The following is a 12770-nucleotide window of genomic DNA, read 5'->3' as shown; positions in this document are numbered from 1 at the left end:
CACATTCTTCAACTCCTGCCCCCAGACAGGCTAAAATGCTACTTGAATTGTGTTTTGTTTTGTTTTTTAGTTTTAAATATTTCTCTGTTGGAGCAATGCATGGGATAAATTCATAACTATAATAGTGCTGCCTTAGCCTTCAATCCTCTTATAATGCATATGCCTCAATCTTTATAAATAACAAACTCCTGGAATTAAATAGTCTCATATGTGTTTTTTCCTTTAAAAAAGCGAGACCACACTACTATCAATGTGTCCAGAAGCTCTAAAAGTTGCTAAGTTAATATTCTCCAAGTAATTTTTTAATGTCTTGTGGGTTGTTTCCAGTAAATTAGAGGAGATCTTGTGCAAACACTTCCAAGCATTTCTTGCATTTGTTCCACTAGTTGTAGACTATGAGACAAGAAAGATTGTTGCCTGTCTTTGGCCAGGAAGTTAGATATTGAAACAGTGAACTCCCATTTAAAGCCACTAACACTTAATTTAATTTAAAAAAACACAACAAAAAACTTGTAAGTGGTTTTGCCATTAATTTTACTCTTAAAAAAAATCCTTCTGTGATGTTGCAACTCTATATGTTTATGGAAATATGCTTATGAGTGTAAATATAATGTAACTGGAATATGCTTTATGCAAAAGGTCTCTGGTAAGGTATCATTACAAAGCTTGTAAACTACTGAGTGTGTTCATCCTATTTGTATGAATATATCATTCTTGTATCTGAAGCTAGAAATATGAAGTATTACTCTCAAGTCCTATTGTAACTATGCAAAGTGTGGGCCATTAATGGTGGCTTGGAATCTTGATGGCTCCCATTAACTAGGACAATTGGTTGTGAATGGGTCTGTTTACTCACAAACCTTCGTGGGTACGTGCACGCCAGCCCTGAAAGAATGGAGAATGAGGTCTTACGGTGACATGTGATCATGTCACCTGGTACTGGAATCCATCTTAAACCTGGTGCTTTTCCATTTAGAAAGAGGGGTGGGGACCCACAGAGATAAAAGATTCCCGCCTTGTGCCAAAGCTATAAAAGGGGGCGGAACAGAACAAAGGTGGCCAGTCATGAGAAATCCCCTAGTTACCACTTGAGCTGGAACTAACAAGAACTGTACTGGGGAAAGGATTGGGCCCAGACTAGGAAGGAGTCTAGTCTGTGAAAGAAGTTTATTGGAACATCTCTGAGGGTGAGATTTACCTGTATTCAGTTTCTTAATGTATTAGGCTTAGACATGCGTGTTTTGTTTTATTTTACTTGGTAACTTACTTTGTTCTGTCTGTTATTACTTGAAACCACTTAAATCCTACTTTTTATACTTAATAAATCACTTTTGTGTATTAATTAACCCAGAGTAAGTGATTAATACCTGGGGGAGAAAACAGCTGTGCATATCTCTCTGTCAGAGATGTTATAAAGGGCGGACAATTCATGAGTTTACCCTGTATAAGCTTTGTACAGAGTAAAATGGATTTATTTGGGGTTTGGATCCCAACTGGGTCTCTGGGTGCTGGAGAGAGGTAACTTGCTGAGCAGTTTTTGGTTAAAGTCTTCAGCTTTGGGGGCATGGACCAGACCTGGGTCTGTATTGCAGCAGACTAGCGTGCCTGGCTCAACAAGGCAGGGTTCTGGAGTCCCAAGCTGGCCATGGAAAACGGGCTCAGAGGTAATTTCAGCACATCAGGTGACAGTTCCAAGGGGGTCTCTGTGACCGAACCCGTCACACCACCATATTTTGATGTAGATTGAAAGAAGCAAACTGAAAACTCTTTATGTGGTAAAATTCAAAGCAGGAGATCACTATAGTGATTACTGGCAAGAAGCTATGTAAATATGCTTAAAAGCGAAAGCCATAGCAGATCTGGGAATCATGTCTCTGCCAAGCTAGCTCAGATTCCATGGTTGATTATATTACATGAATAAATTATTGGGAAGGTACATTCTGAGCTTGTCTTTTTTCCAGGGGGAGTGGGGAGAGTGATCCATATTTTATCTTTTGAAAGCAGAGCCAAGATGATATAATGAGCATGACATTGCTAGTTCACTGCCAATTACTTTGATTTGTAGATGGCCCTTCTGAGCAATGTTGGTGAAAATATTTCTGAGATTAACTTTCTGATCAATTTTTAGTTATTAAGGGCCAGATTGTTCAAAGATAGTTTTGTGCCCTAAGATTCAGATAGGAGCCTAGTGGGATTTTCAGAAGTGCCTAAGCAGTTTAGATGCCTAAATCCAATTGGTGGTAATGGGAGTTAGGCACCTAACCCTGCGTGGGTGCTTTTGAACATCCCACTAGGCTCCCCTCCACTCTTTTGGTGTCTAAATATCTTTGAAAATCGAGCCATAACTATACACTCACTAGCCCTCTCACATCTCTAACAAAATGTTTTGAGGTTCCCTCTGGCCCTCCACCCTTGTGAATAGCCTTGTAGATAAGGCATAAGAGTGAGTATCAAAGGACCTTTACCTAACTCTGCCACAAATTCATTGTGTGGTCATGGGCAAGTCACTTAGCTTCCCTCAGTTACTCCAGCTGTAAAATGGAATTAATAATAGTTATCGGGGGAGGGATAGCTCAGTGGTTTGAGCATTGGCCTGCTAAACCCAAGGTTGTAAGTTCAATCCTTGAGGGGGCCCATTTGGGGGAAAAATCTGTCTGGGGATTGGTCCTGATTTGAGCAGGGGGTTGGACTAGATGACCTCCTGAGGTCCCTTCTAACTCTGATATTCTATGATTATCTCACATGCCAATTTAGGATTAAATAATTACTGCTGTAGTTATGAAGCACTGGGAGATTGGTGGATACAAGCATTAGTTTAAATCTTCATAATAAATATCTGAGTGTTATAGTGTTTGGTTTACAAGTCCATGTTTTTTCTGCAGAATCTCATAAATGCTACAGTATGACTCCCTATACGGTGTTGCATTGGTTTCTTGCGCACATCAGGACTTTTGGCATGCTGCTTTTTACCATGAAAGGGGATATTAAGGCCTTAAGAGCCATGACATTGTAGGGTCACTACTGTACTTCTTCGTTAGTGAAGATGAATCTGTGATTGCCACACGGAGGCAGAATATTTCTCCATCTTCATGCTCATTTGTGTTCAAGCCAATCTAAATATGCCACATATGCTACTGTTTGCCCCCAAACCATTTTCAAATGTAAACTGACTCATATACAAAATATAAGGAACATGGCCTGAATATATATTCCTCTTTATTAGAGCATAAGCTTTCGTTTTTATTATGCTCTAATAAATTTGTTAGTCTCTAAGGTGCCACAAGTACTCCTCTTCTTTTTGCGGATACAGACTAACACGGCTGCTACTCTGAAATATGTTCCTCTTGGCATTTATTTTTAGGTGTTATACTTTGAACAATCACTGTTATGCCAATGGCATTCAGATTTGTTCTCCCTGCGGTTCCGTCTGAGGCCAGCTCAGTCCCATAATAAAGTTCAAATCTGGATTTCATAGATACATTCAAATCAATGCTGACAAACAAGGATTTTTAAAAAATGGCTGCTAACCCCTTCCACTGACATAAAAGTCGTTTAATGGCACTGTAACTCAAGATGGAGAGAAATCAATGTTGTTTTTTAAAAAAATATTTTTTTTATTTTTCTTTTTTTAACAAATCTATTTTAAAGTAAAATTGACATAGGTTGTTACAGTGTTCTGGACTAACCTTATACTACATCTGTTAAAATAATTTAAATTAAGTAAAAAATATCATTCAATACATATCTGCTGCTGCGGTTTAAACCACTAAGCTTGTGGAAGCCACTGGCTAAGCATCTGGAACTAGAGTTTGTTAAAGTGCTAAACCACTTTTGACAGCAGTAGCCTCTTCTGCAGGTGCAGAGAATATTTTCTTAATTTCAGTTTATTGAACTAGTTCAGTGCAATGATTAGTTCATTCAAAGTTGAGAAACCGAGTGGGAGCTAAAAAAGCAGGAAAGTTTATTTTCTTCTTCCAATCTATGAATAAAAATGAGTTGAGAAAAGATGTGACCTACTACTTTTAAAATCTTGAAGGATATGGTGACCAGAAACAATGTTCCATTAATTAGCTACTGATAATACTTCTTTTGTTTAATAAATCAGTTAGTTTTAAATGCAAAACAAGCATTGATAAATATACTTTTTTCTTATGTGTCCAGCACATTTGAGGTGGTTTTATTGAATCGATTTTAAAATCCTGGTTTTATTCATTTTTAATTGAATTCTAGTTTCCATCCAAATGCAGCTTTACACAAATCAAGAGTTACAAATTAATCATCTAATAAATAAGAAATGTGTCATTCACCATTTTCTAACATAATAAAAATAAAAATGAACAATCTGAATAAATATATGTTAGCTATATAATTGCTTAAATAAATATGTATAGATATTTCCTCCTGATTAGTAAAAAGAAGTATGAAATTATACCAACAAATGAGAATCAACCTTTCTTTAGGGGAAAAAAAAGTACAAATGCAAACCAAGATGAAAATCAATAATTTAAACGAAAGTTTCCTGCTTGCTGATTTAAATCATTATTAAAATCAGCAAGTTTAATCATTTTGATTTAAATCACTCCACCCCGTATGACTGTTCCGTTTAAGGCCATGTCTATATGTACCATGCTGTAGCAGTGCAGATGTGCCGATGCAGCTGTGCTACTGCAGCACGTCTGGTGAAGACACTCTGAGTTTATGCTGACCGGAGAGAGCTCTCCCGCTGGCATACAAAAACCATCTCTGCGAGCAGCATAAGCTGTGTCAGCGGGAGAAGCTCTCCCAGCGCTGTGCACACAAACGCTTATATCTGTATAACTTATGTCACTCGGGGGCGGGGTGATTGGTGTGACATTCTGTACCTTGGGGGAGTGTCCTGTAACCCCCATATTCCTCATTTTTATATAATCGTGATCTTACCTTACAAGGCATGCTTTATATGTATCAGGGGAAAGGTTATGATCTGCTGAAAGTCATTTCTCTATCCATATATATATATATATCATTAATGCATATGAAGTTATGAGAAATGTGTTCTATGGTTGTCGCTAAAACATGCTGTAACTTGGGGAATCAGCCAGCTATTAGCTCCCCAGAGGCAACAGCAAGGAAAGTAACCAACATCCGGGCGGGGTATCAAACAACCCATCAACAACCATTGTCCAGCAAAGTAGCTATAATTGTGCATGAGGTCACACTAGGGGAATTGCTCAGCCTTGCCTGGAGACTCAGCAGTGCCCCCAGACGTGCCTGGACTTGTGCTCCCCAAGCACATGAGACTGAGGGTATAAAACAGACACAGCGGCCACATGCTGGGACTTTCTCCTGCCCCACCTATGCTGCAAGCAACAAGGACACTGAGAAGATTTAAGACTCCAGCAGAGGAGACTGGCCCAGATTTCAAGGGTGAAATCTGTGTACCATGAACTGCACTATCCAGTGGGGTGAGAAAAACTGCTTAATTTAGATGTTGCCCAGTCTGCTAGGGTTGAGAGTTTAGACGGTGTTCTTATATTTTATTTCATTTTGGTAACTAATTCTGACTTTTTACCCATCACTTAATATCATTTAAAATCTATCTTTTGTAGTCAATAAATTTGTTTAACTGTTTATTTTTACCAGTGAGTTTGTATGAAGTGCATGGCAAAACTGCTCAAGTTTTAAAGTGGTGTATATCCACTTTTCATTGATGAAGTGGTGAACCAATTAATAAATTTGCATTGCTCATCTTGAGCAGTGCAAGATGGTATATTCCTGAGTTATGGTTCTGGGAGCTGGGGGGGATTTGGCTCTGGTGCCTTTCTCTGTGTGATTAATGAGTGGCTCTGGGAGCATTCAGGCAATCTAGCTGGATGTGGGGCTCCGCATGTGGTTGTGCTGAGTGATCACAGTACCTGGAGGGGTTGCTGCTGGTCTCTAGCAAGGCATTGTGAGAGCCTGCCCAGACTGGAGAAAGTTAAGGGGGCACAGCAGTCCCACGGTCCCAGGCTGCACCCCGGGGGTCCCGTCACAGTTGGAATATTCACAGCCCTGAGCGTCATAAATTTTGCTGACATAGGCTATAGTGTAGACTAAGCCTTACACAACAAGAGTTGGGCGTGGTAGTGGAATTGTTGTTAGTAATCTTGTTTGCTTTTTCTCTTTTTTAAACATCTGGGAAGTACAGCTGATGTGGTATTAACATCTAAAGCTGAATCATACTGTTCTGTCCCATCCCAAGTTTTCATTTGTGTATCATCTGTTTAGATTTTAAGCTCTTTATAGCAGGGTCCTTCTCATCATAGAATATCAGGGTTGGAAGGGACCTCAGGAGGTCATTTAGGCCAATCTCCTGCTCAAAGCAGGACCAATCCCCAGACAGATTTTTACCCCAGTTCCCTAAATGGCCCCCTCAAGGATTCAACTCACAATCTGGGGTTTAGCAGGCCAATGCTCAAACCACTGCACTATCCCTCCCCCCCAGACCTTTCTCTAAAGCAGATAGCATTAGGGTGACCAGATGTTCTGCTTTTATAGGGACAGTCCCGATTTTTGGGTCTTTTTCTTATATATACTCCTACTACCCCCCACCCCATCCTGATTTTTCACACTTGCTGTCTGGTCACCCTAGGTAGCATGCTGTTGATAATATATAAATAAAAACAACAGTTCTCTACTTACAGGTCCTTCTCTGTGTACCAGCCAGAGTACCTGCCCATATTAGGTGGAGCACTCCACCAAACACAATGATTTAGTTTATACAGGGTGTCTCTGTGAATATTTCCTTCAATTCCACACTGTGTGAGCTTCACAGCCCTCTGAGTTTCTGGCTTAAACTCAAAGCAAAACTACTGCTGAGTTTTACCTGGTTGTGTATTGAAATGATTTGAAACCACAAATTTCACACATTTTTTTTTTGGTGCAAAGCCATAAGTGGCCCACGGTTTCTTGACTGGTTCTTGTGCTTGAATTGAAACCCCCCTACAAGACAGCGTTTACTTAGTTATAAGTTTTGCTGCAAACATTTCACTTGGCTTTAAGTATTTCTTAAATTTCCTTCCAATTTTAAGACACGTCATTGGCTCTCTGTAAAGCGAACCCACCGAAGTAATTTCATAATTCATTCTTTGAGGCGTTGCATGGTCTTGCTGATCCTTCCTTTGCATAGAAGATCTGCTGTTTGTATGTTCCTGATTACTCTTGTTTTTCCCTTGGTTAACTGTAATAGGGCAAAATCTATTGCAGTCCATGGAAATTTTGCTATTGAATTTATTTTCAAATATGGTACCAGCTTCTCCCATCCCCGTCTTCCCTCTAAATTGTATTCTGCTTATCTTTTTTCACTGCAAGATCATTGGTGTGTTTCCTATCCTTTAGACTCTATTGAAAACATCTTGAAGCCATCAGAGTCCTCCATATGATCATTACCTCAGTTATATTCCCATCCATTCGTTGGGTTCCTTAACATTACTATTTAATTTTTAAAAACCCAAATATCTCTGGCTAATATGGCAAATTAGATACATACTATTTAAATTATTTTCATTAGTAATTAATATTTGCTTTATATTGTGCTCCCTTCCATTCTAGTTGCCAGGTTTAAGAACTTAACAGCCCCATGTGAGTCCAGCTCTTCATCTGATCCCTTTTTGTTTGTTGCACACAATATCTTTTATTTTTTACACAGTATCCTTAACACATAATCTCAGAAACCACTTCACTGAAAAAGTCATACGCGAAGGAGAAGAGTAGGAGGAATTCAGCGTTGACATCTAAATTTGTATCCAGTGTGGGATGTAAGTTAAAATAAAAAAGAACTAATAATTGGAGTTCTGTTGTTTCTTTCCACATTGCTCTGAAAAGGAATCTTGTGATAACTCTACAGCTTTACAAAATGTTATTTTCTACTGGTGGCTCTTTACTAAAGTGGTGCATAGGTTAAAATTAACCGTGAAAGTAAACAGTTGAGTGATATTTGCTTTGCCTTTTTTTTTAATTTTTATTTTTTCCATATGCCCAGAAATGGGTAACCTGCAAATGTTTCTCTGTGGTTTAAACAAATAAGTCATGAAGCCTAAAAAAGGAAAGCACCCTTTCTGTGTACAACCTTTCCTTTCAGATAAATCTCTTGTGCCTTTGCGGTTGGGGATTGGCTTTTACCTTAAAAAAATAGGGTGAGGGGAGAAGTTTTTGTAGTTCTGTTGTTGTTTTTGCCGGAAAGAGAGCTGCTATTAGCGATCGTATGAAAATGAGTTATGGCTCTGGAAATAGGACAATAAGAAAAGTGCCGATTTCACTATAAAACATAAATAATTTGTTATTCAAAGCACCATCAGGACTTTGTTCTTTAAAGGAACACCATCTAGTTCATTTTAGAAAACTGAAGTGAGGGTAGTTTCAGGTACTTTGACCATCCCTGAGTTCCCCTGCCACTCTTGGTTTTACAAAGACATTTCCTATTGTTTTTTTTAAATGTTGTTCTCACCCCCGTTGCTGTGTGATACATCCAAACAAACAAGGAAACTGTCTGTGCAGGGGAAACAGGGCAATGGGCTTTGTGTAAAGTTCTGTCCAATACACTAAGCAAACAAACTCAAAAAGAGAGAAAAATGATTTTTCGCTCTTTTCATTCAGTTACCGCCAGTGGGGTTGTAACAGGTAACAGTTATTGACAACAGAATTTCAGACAGAAGTGACAATGTTCCTTTAAGGGCCATTTTCACAACACACTGTTCAGTGCCCAACACCTTCTTTGCCAGTCCCTCTGGCCAAGACTTTCCAATGAGTGTCTTAAAGTTACTCTCCTAAGTAGAGCTAGTTGGAGAATCTGTCAGGGGCCAACCTGAAGTTTAGACGCCCACCTGCCTCCCAGAATTCAGTGAGGCCAGCCTGAAGTTTCCTAACCTAATGAGCGCAGCTGACCTTCACAGAAGTTGTCGAATTGTTTGAGCTACCTGGTTGGCTGTAGGAGTCAACAGGCTGATACTTAAGCTCAGTAGCAACAGTTGCCATCCACCGGCTGTTCAGTGTGCGCCTTGCCTGCAGCTGTGCTTGGTCCTGTCCCTGACTCCTGCTCCAGTCACTCTCTGCCCCGTTCTGACTTCACACAGCGCACAGTCAACCTGTGGAACTCCTTACCTGAGGAGGTTGTGAAGGCTAGGTAGGGTGACCAGACAGCAAGTGTGAAAAATCGGGACGGGGTTGGGGGTAGTAGGAGTCTATATTCAAAAAAAAAAGCCCCAAATATCAGGACTGTCCCTATAAAATCGGGACATCTGGTTACCCTAAGGTTAGGACTATAACAGGGTTTAAAAGAGAAGTGGATAAATTCATGGAGATTAAGTCCATTAATGGCTATTAGCCAGGATGGGTAAGGAATGGTGTCCCTAGCCTCTGTTTGTCAGAGGGTGGAAATGGATGGCAGGATTACCTGTTAGGTTCACTCCCTCCAGGACACCTGGCATTGGCCACTGTCGGCAGATGGACCTTTGGTCTGACCCCAGTATGGCCATTCTTACGTTATGTTCTTCTGACTTCCAGCTCTGACCCTCAGCTATGCCTCCGGAATCTGATTCCGGCTAATGCTTTGGCTTCTGGATCTTGGCTCTGCCTTCTGACTATGACTTCAGCTTAGGCTTTGCTTTCTGATCCTGGCTCTGATCTCTGGCTTCGCTCCAGGACCCTGCCTGTCTGGATTCAGCTCTGTTCGGTCGAACCGTTGCTCCAACCATTAGGCAAGACCACCCATGACTCAATCACTGAGAGAACTACGTTTCTTCGGAATATGCAGTTCTTTTGAAATCAAAGTTCTTTGCCAGACTGGGTCGATTTCACTGGAATTTCATTTTGGAACAAACCCAGGAAAAAACATTTTTTGACACTGTCAAATGAATTTTTGAAATGATTTTTTTTTTAAACAACTTTTTGTTTTGAAACATTTTTATTTTGTATTTTATTGCGAATCTCAAAATCCTTTGTAAAATGGAATTTCCATCTGGTAGTCATAGCTCTAGTCCAGAGGGGCTAGGCAGCTTTTACATTGATGTTTTTCAGTGAAAATCAGAAGGAAAATACAACTTCATTATATTTTCCTCTTGTTCTCAAAACCTTTGAGGCCCTAATTATTTTGTACATGTTACTAAATGGAATTGAATTTATTATGCTGGTGAATTGGAAGTCTTCACGGGATTAGCTCTGCTCCATTTGGGGCTGTCACTGCTCCATGCACCACTATGAGAGTCCTGTGCCGTCAGCTGGGAGTATTCTCTTGTGCCTTAATGGATCACAACAATCTCTCTCCACTGTATAACCATCCATTTTATTTCTCGTAGAGCTATGCTTCAAAATTGCTACTGTAAGGAACCACTGTAACAATGTGTAATGCAGCAAAAAGATCACTGAGTAGTTAGTTGAGTATTTTACAGTAAAGTTGGAATTGTTCCTTCTTATGCTTAATTTCCTAATTAGTTCTGACTTATAATATGTATATTAGTCTTATTTTAGGAGATGGCGGGCACCCACAACTCTATTTGAACCAGAGGAGCTGCAGCACTCAGCACCTCTGGAGATCAGGCTGGTAATTTATATTTTGTAGGAATTCAAACCTCTTGACGCTCAAACAATTTTTGTTCGGCTGGTGTGATTATTATTATTATTATGGTTCCCACGTCACTATAGTCTGTGACTTGTATATCTGGGAAGTATTTTGATTCCTGAGCTGCTTTCTTTGTAATATCATAAATCAACCCCCCCTCGCCTCCCCCAAAACTGATTATGCACTGACTTCTTATGACCTCTACAGATGGTGTGTGGAAGCCTGTATGAGTCAAGGGAGACTGGAAACTGGACAGAAATTTTCACAGGGCTTAAGAAACTGAAGGCCAACACACATACTATCCAGAACATGCATGTGAGAGAGAGACAGCTATCAATACATAACACATATACAGTCCACAATACAAAAAATGCCCACTCCTGCTCTCATTGAGGAATGGCCATTAACTTCAGTAGTAGCTGGACTGGGCCCATGCCTTAGCTAATAGGGAAATACCAGTATTCTCATGTTCCTTAACTCTGGTAAGCATCTTCCAGGTAGCTGGTAAACTTATAGCATTGTCATCTAGGCTTAAATTCACTTTCCTCTCGTTTACATCGCGATAGGCAAAAAATTAGAGGTCTTCAGATCTTGTTTTTCTCCTGACCCAGGGTCAGTCTGCTGGTGTTTGTTGTTGTCATTTCTATAGTTACACTGGAAGCACTAAATATTTTGGCTGCCCAATGCCAGAAATAACTAGCTGGAATAAAGTTAATAATATGATGGCTGTGAGCATGAGTCATAGTCCTGGTGGCCTTTGAGACAGAAGAGAGATTGCATTGGTGTAGTAGTGACGAGAGCCTTCCCCTTGGACATTTGTCTCCAGTTTAAAATGCATATTGTAGGCCACATCCCAAGGTCCTTAGAGGGCAAACATCCATATACTCTTCCTTCCCCTGACGTCTTTGGATGCATGTGGATTCCAAGACGTACTCAGGGGCTGGATCCATGACTTGTCCCGTGGATGGGTAAACCCCACCCCAACCCTCAATGGAGCATCTAGGGAGAAATCTCTGTGAGGAGACCCTTTCGAACTCCCAGTCAAGTCTTGAGTAAAGACATGAAGGTTTAGTTCAGTATATGTAAGTCACTCATACATGCATTTCCATCTGGTGCATGTTTTCCCCTGGAATTGGCTTTAGAGGATTTTCTCATTTGCCTTAGTAGTGCTCGATCATGTTTAATGTAACCAGGGTGAGTTAGGCTCATTGATTCAGAAAGAAAACCTTCCTATCCTGTCTCTACATTAAGAAGAACAGTCAAATATGAGCAATTCAGTTGCTTGGAACCAAATCCTAAAATCCTTAGGACATTTTCACTCAATCTTTACTCAAACACTCAGACATCCAACAATGAAAACAGAGCAAAGGACTCAAATTGTGGCCCAGACACATTAACGTCCAGCAGGTATATAAGCACATGCACGTGACTATTGCCATTGAAGATTGACTACTCATGTGCTTGATGTTAAGCATATGCTTAAGTACCGTCTGAGATTGAGGTCTATATTTTGATGACAAATGTACTGGCTAAACGGCTTCTTTGGTACTCAGAGAAAACTGCTTTCAACCAAAGAGGAGTCGTTTCTCTTCAGATTTCTGTCTGGGTGGTTGAATCATTAATTTATTCCCTTTAGATTTAAAGATTGTATTTTTTAAATAGCATTAACTCTATTGAGGTTTAAGGATCAAAAGACTCATGTTTGTTTTTTATTCTGTACTCAAAACAACCCTTTTCTCACATCGCTTTTTCTGTGATTCAGCTAGCAAAATGGGTCACAGTGAACTTCGCACTTCCTTTTGTAGGTTCTGACATGCTCATTGTGTGGTGCATTCTATAAATTTTGCAGGTTGTGTTTGAGTTTTGTTGTTGTTAACGTGACGCTACAGGTACCACAGCACAACATGCTGCGGCACTTGATTAGCATAGCTTCCCGTTTTGCGGCCAGAGTTGGAATTAAATCAAATTACAAAAGCAAATAATTGTTGAATTATTGGAACTAATGGCCTCCATTTTCAAAAGTAACTGGTGATTTTGGGTGACTCCTTGGTTTTGCATGCTCAGCTTGAGACACCTTAATGGGCCTGCTTTTGTCTGAATACTAGAAGCCCCTAAAATCAATTTTGAAAACATTGGTTGTTATTTCTAAACATACAGTTGCACCAAAAGTAAATCTACCCAGAAAACGTGTGTGTGT

The 12770-nt window shown here is 39.9% G+C and overlaps 2 protein-coding genes across 4 annotated transcripts in view; both read left to right on the top strand.

The window, feature by feature from the left end:
• Window positions 1-12770, top strand: part of LOC135973540 (uncharacterized) — a 904472-nt gene that overhangs the window by 12915 nt on the left and 878787 nt on the right. The gene's annotated exons all lie outside the window — the stretch shown is intronic.
• The window catches only part of GAB3 (GRB2 associated binding protein 3), a 109323-nt gene that overhangs the window by 32283 nt on the left and 64270 nt on the right, over window positions 1-12770 (top strand). Inside the window, exon 2 of one of the 3 annotated variants that reach the window (XM_065557300.1) lies at window positions 7667-7775. The exons of the other annotated variants lie outside the window; for them this stretch is intronic. The gene's annotated coding sequence lies outside the window, so the exon portion shown is untranslated. The remainder of the gene's footprint in view (window positions 1-7666; window positions 7776-12770) is intronic. 3 annotated transcript variants of the gene reach the window in all.

Source organism: Chrysemys picta, chromosome 9, assembly GCF_011386835.1.
Source record: "Chrysemys picta bellii isolate R12L10 chromosome 9, ASM1138683v2, whole genome shotgun sequence".
NCBI classification, from domain to species: Eukaryota; Metazoa; Chordata; order Testudines; family Emydidae; genus Chrysemys; species Chrysemys picta.
The sequence above is the reverse complement of the archived record's forward strand: the minus strand, read 5'-3'. Positions and strand labels throughout refer to the sequence as shown.